Here is an 8,576-nt window from a genome sequence, read left to right as displayed (position 1 = left end):
AAACTAATGGTATCCCAGGTCCCAAGTCTCCGTGGCTTGAGTGACAACATGTGAAGGCTCATGAGTAAACAATAGTCAAGTGAAAATGGCCAAGAACATTTTTACATTAACATTTTTGGCATTTAGCAGACGGCCTTAATCCAAAGCGACTTAAAGCAAGAACCTTTAAACCAAATCCTCCAGAAAAAAGAGGGGCCAATCTCTCATAAAGGGTCATAGATATTCAGTTAAAACTAAGTATGAAGACTGTTCTTCCCTTGGCTGGATGTTGTGAAAGAGGTTTTTCTTTACCATGTAGGCTAAAGGATCCTGCGACCATCCGCCACTGTTTTCTTCCGTGGACGTCCAGGGGCCTCATTTATAGAAAGGATCACATTTGATCTTACCCGTGTCGTACATAGAAAACCACATCAACGTAGTGATTCATAAAATTTCAACGTGAGTCAATTTGACCGTGGAAACGATCATAGCTCTACGTCGACAAACGCCTACCCTATATTATAGCACTTGGCTTAATTCAGCCTCTATAATTGAGCCGCTATCACAGGGCGTTAATACAAACCTCATTCACCTGCGTTCATTTTACCTGCGTTGGTATTTATAGAAGGAAGCACGTACGCAACTTTAAACAAGCGCAGCCCGTTTTATAAATAATGCTTACGTCCGTTTAGAAAAATGTCCTTACGTGAAAGTCAAAGATGACGTTCAAGTACTTTTTTTATAAATGAGGCCCCAGGCCTTTTTGTGCCGAGCTCACCAGTGTGGTCTTTTTTTCTCAGAATGTACTAAACTGTTGGCCACTCCCAATGTTCCCGCTATCTCTCTGATGGATTTTGTTTTTGTTTTTGCAGTCTAAGGATGGCCTGTTTCACTTGCATTGAGAAATCCTTTGACCGCATGTTGTGTGTTCACAGCAACAGTTTCCAAATGCCACACTTTTGCCACTCAAATGCCACTCAGACCATTTACCTGCTTAACTGATAAAGAAATAACGAAGGAATAGCCCACATCTGTCCATGAAACAGCTTTTGAGTCAGAAATTGTCCAATTACTTTTGGTCGCTTGAAAGAGGGGGCTACATATTAAAGAGCTGTATTCTTAAACCCTTCCTCAAATTTGGATGTGAATACCCTCAAAGAGAGGGTACTGCACTTAAAGCCTATATTCATTATATAACTGTAACTAGAATGTTTTGGTAAACAGCTAAAATAACAAAGATTCTGTCCAAATACAGTATACTGTATATAGACCTAACTGTATGATCCTGGTGGGAGAGAGCCCCTCCTCTTTCTGTTGGACATGATTTCAAATCATCTCGGCTGCTCCAATGTTGTGTAGTTGACTGAGCAAAGAGGCTTTTCAAGCAAAGTCTTCAAATGAGCCATTAGGCTGGCCAGATTTTCCTCCAAGGCCTTACCCCACTGCCCCCAGGCATATCAAATATGAATAGAAAAAGTCCTGAAACGGCCCAATCGATTTGAGTGGGCAAGTAATCAGAGCGCTGCATTCTGAGGTTCAAATCTAGTCCTGTTCCAAAGTGTTGACCCTCATCCTTCCATCAAAACATGCACGCACGCACACACACACACACACACACACACACACACACACACACACACACACACACACACACACACACACACACACACACACACACACACACACACACACACACACACAGTGCCCAACCACACCTAATAGACAGCTGTGTGTGATTAACAAAATTAATCTCTCTTGACTGGGTGAACATAGTTTTGCAATTAGAGAGTTGAGTGCACTGGTTTTGAGCAATTTATTATTGATGTCAAATAACACATGAAATATAAAACATACTTTTTTAGCCATGCTTTGGTTTTTGATGACATTCTTTGCATCTCCCACAAATACATGTTAACTTAGCCATCCGGCGCACAGTATACAAGGGCATGTAACTCGCTTAGTTGGAAGGACAGAGGCAACCCATAGCCACCAGTCTATATCCCCATAGCCACCAGTCTACATCTCCATAGCCACCAGTCTATATCTCCATAGCCACCAGTCTACATCTCCATAGCCACCAGTCTATATCTCCATAGACACCAGTCTATATCGCCATAGCCACCAGTCTATATCTCCATAGCCACCAGTCTATATCCCCATAGCCACCAGTCTATATCCCCATAGCCACCAGTCTATATCTCCATAGCCACCAGTCTATATCCCCATAGCCACCAGTCTATATCCCCATAGACACCAGTCTATATCTCCATAGCCACCAGTCTATATCCCCATAGCCACCAGTCTACAGTCCCATAGCCACCAGTCTATATCCCCATAGACACCAGTCTACAGTCCCATAGACACCAGTCTATATCTCCATAGACACCAGTCTACAGTCCCATAGCCACCAGTCTATATCTCCATAGACACCAGTCTATATCCCCATAGACACCAGTCTATATCCCCATAGACACCAGTCTACAGTCCCATAGCCACCAGTCTACATCCCCATAGACACCAGTCTATATCTCCATAGACACCAGTATATCCCCATAGACACCAGTCTATATCTCCATAGACACCAGTCTATATCCCCATAGACACCAGTCTATATCCCCATAGACACCAGTCTATATCCCCATAGACACCAGTCTATATCTCCATAGACACCAGTCTACAGTCCCATAGCCACCAGTCTATATCCCCATAGACACCAGTCTACAGTCCCATAGCCACCAGTCTATATCCCCATAGACACCAGTCTACAGTCCCATAGACACCAGTCTATATCCCCATAGACACCAGTCTATATCCCCATAGCCACCAGTCTATATCCCCATAGACACCAGTCTATATCTCCATAGACACCAGTCTACAGTCCCATAGCCACCAGTCTATATCTCCATAGACACCAGTCTACAGTCCCATAGACACCAGTCTATATCCCCATAGCCACCAGTCTATATCTCCATAGCCACCAGTCTTTATCCCCATAGACACCAGTCTATATCTCCATAGACACCAGTCTATATCCCCATACACACCAGTCTACATCCCCATAGACACCAGTCTATATCCCCATAGACACCAGTCTACAGTCCCATAGCCACCAGTCTATATCCCCATAGACACCAGTCTACAGTCCCATAGACACCAGTCTATATCCCCATAGACACCAGTCTATATCCCCATAGCCACCAGTCTATATCCCCATAGACACCAGTCTATATCTCCATAGACACCAGTCTACAGTCCCATAGCCACCAGTCTATATCTCCATAGACACCAGTCTACAGTCCCATAGACACCAGTCTATATCCCCATAGCCACCAGTCTATATCTCCATAGCCACCAGTCTTTATCCCCATAGACACCAGTCTATATCTCCATAGACACCAGTCTATATCCCCATACACACCAGTCTACATCCCCATAGACACCAGTCTATATCCCCATACACACCAGTCTACAGTCCCATAGACACATGGATCAGTAGATTTTACACATGTTTGTTTGAGGTAGAATTTACCTAGAAGCCAGAATAATAGGTAATGATTTCAAAACAATCTCAGACACAAAATGTATTTAGGAAAAATATTCTATTTTAAAAGTGCTAATCACTAGAAATGTTCATTGACAGAAGACCAGAATCTGGAAAACGTATCAGATAGCTGAACAATACTGTACAACAAAGTCATTTTTGTGACTAAATTTGTTAAGAGGATATTTGTTGATGTTTGAATCTCTATTATAATTTGAAACATGATAAAAATTAACTATTATCATATGAGGTCAATGACGAAGAGTTTTCTGCTGTGCAGCTGTGTATTTAATTGGTGACCTTGATTAATCAGTCAACAGTTGAGAAAGAGAGCAACTTTTCCCCTCACCTGCCAGCTCATACAGGAACCCAAGTGTTCTTTTGTTGCAAGGGGGTTATTCATTATTAACCTGATCCGAAAAATAGACTGCAAGCCAACTGCACAGCTGTCAACAGCAAGGCAAACGCACCACACTATTCATGATTCTGGAAAGAAAAGGGAAGAGAATAAGAGAAAAATAATAACAAGAGGAGGACATCACTGAAGCAGATGACAGCTTGCACAGGCGTGTGTGGGAAAGCTGGCCGGTTCAGGGTAACAAGGCTTCTCTGAAGAGATGGGAGCATGGGCCAGCCCAGGACAAATCCTGTTTTACTGACAGGCCGTTGGCTTCTCGTGACGTTAGATTTATAAGGTTCTATCTCCATTTTTGGTCAAAATTTAGTTTTTTACATAATCTGATCCATTAGGTGTTTATTAATGCCTGTGTGGTGTTCTTTTTAAAATTTTGACATTTTTGAGTTAGTAATTCATAAAATACAAAGGTTCCATCTCATAAAACATAATGGAATGTCAACACTTTGACACTCAATATCTCTGAACTACCCCAAACGGAGATAGAACCTTATCATTCTAAGCTCACGTTCTCTCAAACACTCAAGTAATAGTTACATACCTCCGTAATATACTGTACAATGTTAACAGATATGCACTTGGAAACTTAACATGCTTTATATTTTTTCTAGTTATTTAATTGTATGCAACTCTGCAGTCAATTCATGTTATTCAGATGTCAATTAGGTCAATGGCAAGGTGTCATGTGATGTTGGATGTTTTCCAACTCCATCCTATACATTTGATCTCTTCATATGGATTTTTCAGAGACACTCAAGATAGTTTGAAATGAAAGTAAGACGGCAAAAAATCTGGCCCCTCTTGGCTCTCTCCCAGCTTGACGGGACACTTCCATCCCTGCTCCAGGCCAGGGAGATGGTGGGCTTTTCAGTGTGCTCTGGTACGTCCCCATGTGATAAAGACTTTTGTTTTGAGGCTCCTTGTTCTTTTCAGGCCTGTTTAACATTGCATGTCCCTTGGCTGTGAGGTGGTTTGTATGTATGTGTGTGTGTGTGTGTGTGTGTGTGTCTATGAGGAGTGGGGGTCCTCAGTCACGCGAGAGAGGGCCAGTGGCAAGTGACCGCAAGCTAGCGACATCAGAGCCCTGGCCGAGGCCAAATGAGAGCCGACGTGTTTCTCAAGCATGCGTTGAAAGCTTTCCATTAGCCCCGCATCCGAGGGTCTGAGGCCCTGAACAGCGTGCGTCCAGGGGGAAACCCACCGCTCTGGTGAAAGGGGGAAGGGGGGGTCTGCAAGGGCTGTCTGCTCATTTAAAGACATGTTTATCTGGTTCATTTGGCATTACATATCACTACACTATTTGGATGTGAGCTGTCACTCAGGAAAAAAGAAGGGGGTTCTTCGACTGCTCAGCTTGCAGTACTGTGTGTCACAGATTCCTCTGCTCTCACTCCACAGACAAGCCTTTTTCTACGTTTGTACTCGTGTTGTATTTTGTACCTCTTTCGCAAAGCACAGATACAACATTTAGAACAGCGGCGTTCCCCCCGAATCCTTTTACCTGGTCGGCTCTGACACCATCCCTGTGTCACGTTGCCTTTGCGTCAATTTTTATTAGTGAATGAATCTTGAGTAGGGTGCTAAAAGGATTCACTTTGGTTAAAAGGGGGTTGATAACAAAGGGTTCTCTTCTGGGATGGGATTGCATATGACAGGGAAATCCTGAAAACCTATAAGTGACAAGAAGTTAGAGCTTTAAAGGCCTTTATGTAAGAGTTGAATCCTCTTGTTCATCATTGATACGAAACACTGGCGCTCTGCCTCGTACACCACTTACCATGTGTCATCTAACAGTACATGAGACCGTGTCTGGAGTGCACAGTGACAGAGGGCTCATTCCAAGTCTTATTACTACACAGTGCGTTTCTGATCTTAACACGCAATCTGAGAACACAAAGTTGAATTTCACAGTGTTTACAACCCTCTCACACCCAAGCAACCCACGCCCCTCTCCCCTATCTGCCAAAATCTTGTCTATGCAAACAGCATGTGATTTAGAGAGAGAGAGAGAGAGTGAGTGTAGCAGCACAAGATGTAGCTTTGTGATACAGTCCTCAACTTAACCAGGCCTGATTGCAGCTATGAATCTCTTTGAAAAATTCATAAGATCCATTTCACAAATGACCAAGCCAAGCGTGCCCGTGTATCCAAATAGGACACAGAGAGAAAGGAGGAGTGGGGGATCTAAAAGAGGAGGTAGAACGGGCAGGAAGGAAGACAAAATGACAAAAGATTTATTCCCAGCAATGATCAAATATTTATGCCGAGGCATTCAAGTAAAGTTACTTTTTGTGTTCTGATTTAATGTATGATTTGAGCGACGGCGGCGCTGGGAGGCACAGATGTTGGGATTGCTGAAGCCTGCACTAATGCCCGTTCAGGGGGCTGTGTGGTCATGTGTCAGACTGCAGCAGGATCAAAGCTCAGTAATGCCAGCGTGGGGGATCGGAGCGTAGGGGAGAGGGCCGGTAAGTACTTCCCCAACCCCAGAGGCCCGTGCTGGGCCCGTGCTATGCAGGAAAGAGCCCCTGAAAAATCTTCACATTTGGTCAAATTCAACAAACACACATAACCACATTGCATTCAGGGCTGAAAAAAAAAAAAGTTCAGTTTAGTCACCAGTGACTTGAACAAACTGAAGTACACAGCCTACTAGAGAAGGCTATAGGATGATTGTGTCATTTGAAACGTGTGGCCATCAAACCCTAATCAGGGGTAATTGAAATGAGACAAATACTAGTAGGTTTCTGTCTTGAAAAGAGATGTGCAGTACATAGAAACAGTAATACAATATCCCCTTTATTATCTTCATCTGAGTGTGAAAGAAGAGTTACCAAATTCTCCTCCGTACAGTAGTAGGCCCACGGTTGCCATGGCTCTGTGTGCGGTAGGAGTCTTCCTAAATGACAACGCCACAGTAAAAGGAAATGGATCCAGGCAGGGTGTCTCTGGCAGGGCTGTGACTCCACCATTCCCCCTCTGGCACCTTCTGAAACATTTATGATCACAAGGAGAATCTGATCTGGCCAACTCTACTCAGAGTCTTACCCCCACTCCCCACGCCCCAATTGGCAACAACACTGAAAAAACAGTCCCGGGTGAGCAGTAGCCTACTGAAAGTACATTATAAAAGGTCAATATTTTAAACTAATCAAAAACTTAAAAAGTTGTGTTGATTTTCAAAATAGCAATGAAAGACAATCAATATATAATCCATCATACAGTATCATCACAATTATGTTTTTTTTTTTTTTTTAAATCAACAATTAATTAATGTAAATGTAGGGTTACAGTAACCCTAACCCTAACAGATTTAATAGAAAGTAGCTTCTTGTAAGTCAGTGGTTCTATTGAAGATCGAATAAGGGGAGGATCAGTTGACCTGAAAGGAACAGTGGCCGGAGGTGCCTGAGACATGTCTTTGGCAGGTGGAATAGAAATTCTAACACTTGAGCGAACATTTAAACAGATAAAGAGAGTTAAAAAAAAAAGGCTAAAAGCCTCCATCACTTCCAACAAGACATTGGAACCCCAAACACAGTGTGTCAGCATCTCTAACCACTGGAGAAAGAATTGCTTTGACAGCCAGTTCACATGTAACATCTCCCATTCTTCCACCTTGGGGAGTTGCTCCATCGCCGGGGGTAACCAAGCCTTTGCACACCATAGCAGAGAGTGGACTTGGCCATGCCTGTGAGCCTGTGACACACGCCAGTTTATTGATCATGGCCAGACAGGGGTGTCAGTCTCCACAGCACCAACATACAGCATGGCAGGCAGCAAGTTATCTGTGTCTATTAAGGTTGCCTCTCTGTGTGTATTGATTGGGACAACAACTCGACACTGGTAATTGTCATCAAAATGCCGATTTTACAAAAGGGTGAGCAGGTCCCTGGTAAAGACTGAACGATCCTTCCAGTATGGATCTGTTGATGCATCTCCCCCAGTGGCCGCTTGCCTGCCGGCAGATGCTCGTGTCTAGGAAAGACTGAGGTGTCTGGGCCTTTGTCCCACCTTGGGAGCTTTCACCTCCCTCCCACTCTGTTACATAAAGCAGCATTAAGGCATGTTGAAAGATGTGAAAAAAGGGCCAGACAACATCTGCACCGACAGCCTCTCACAAAGTACAGTACACACAAATGTGCACAAACACACTCACACACTTAGACCCCTCCCTTACAGCCCCTCCCTTTAATTGTTTAGTACAGGGGGGCAAAGCTTTTACAAAAAGGGTCAGGATGTTCCCTTGTGAGACCTGAAGCTCTCCATTAGCTTTCAGTCCACTATGGCATCTCTATTCAAAACTAGTACAGCCAAGTCCTCTTGTCCAGAAAAACATAGATACCAGTGGTATTTCTTACAACACCTAACTTGAGAACTTAACTTTGATTGAGAAAATCATTTCCATTTCATTTTAATTGCGAAAAACTACCAAGAAAGTGTATAATGATACAATTCAGTGCGGTTCCAGCTAATTCCCCTTTTACTAAACATTCTGCTAAAAATGCTACACCTTTCCATTAGGTACTTTGTGGCACCACCATTCAAAAAAAGCAAATCTGCGCCATAGCAAAATATTTGTGTTTTTAAAATCAGATGCATCAGTACCACCACAGTAAACAGTAGCTAAAGTGGGGGGCC

Source organism: Nansenia antarctica (assembly GCF_963989245.1).
Source record: "Nansenia antarctica genome assembly, chromosome: 7".
In the NCBI taxonomy this organism is placed as follows: Eukaryota; Metazoa; Chordata; class Actinopteri; order Argentiniformes; family Microstomatidae; genus Nansenia; species Nansenia antarctica.
The sequence above is the reverse complement of the archived record's forward strand: the minus strand, read 5'-3'. Positions refer to the sequence as shown.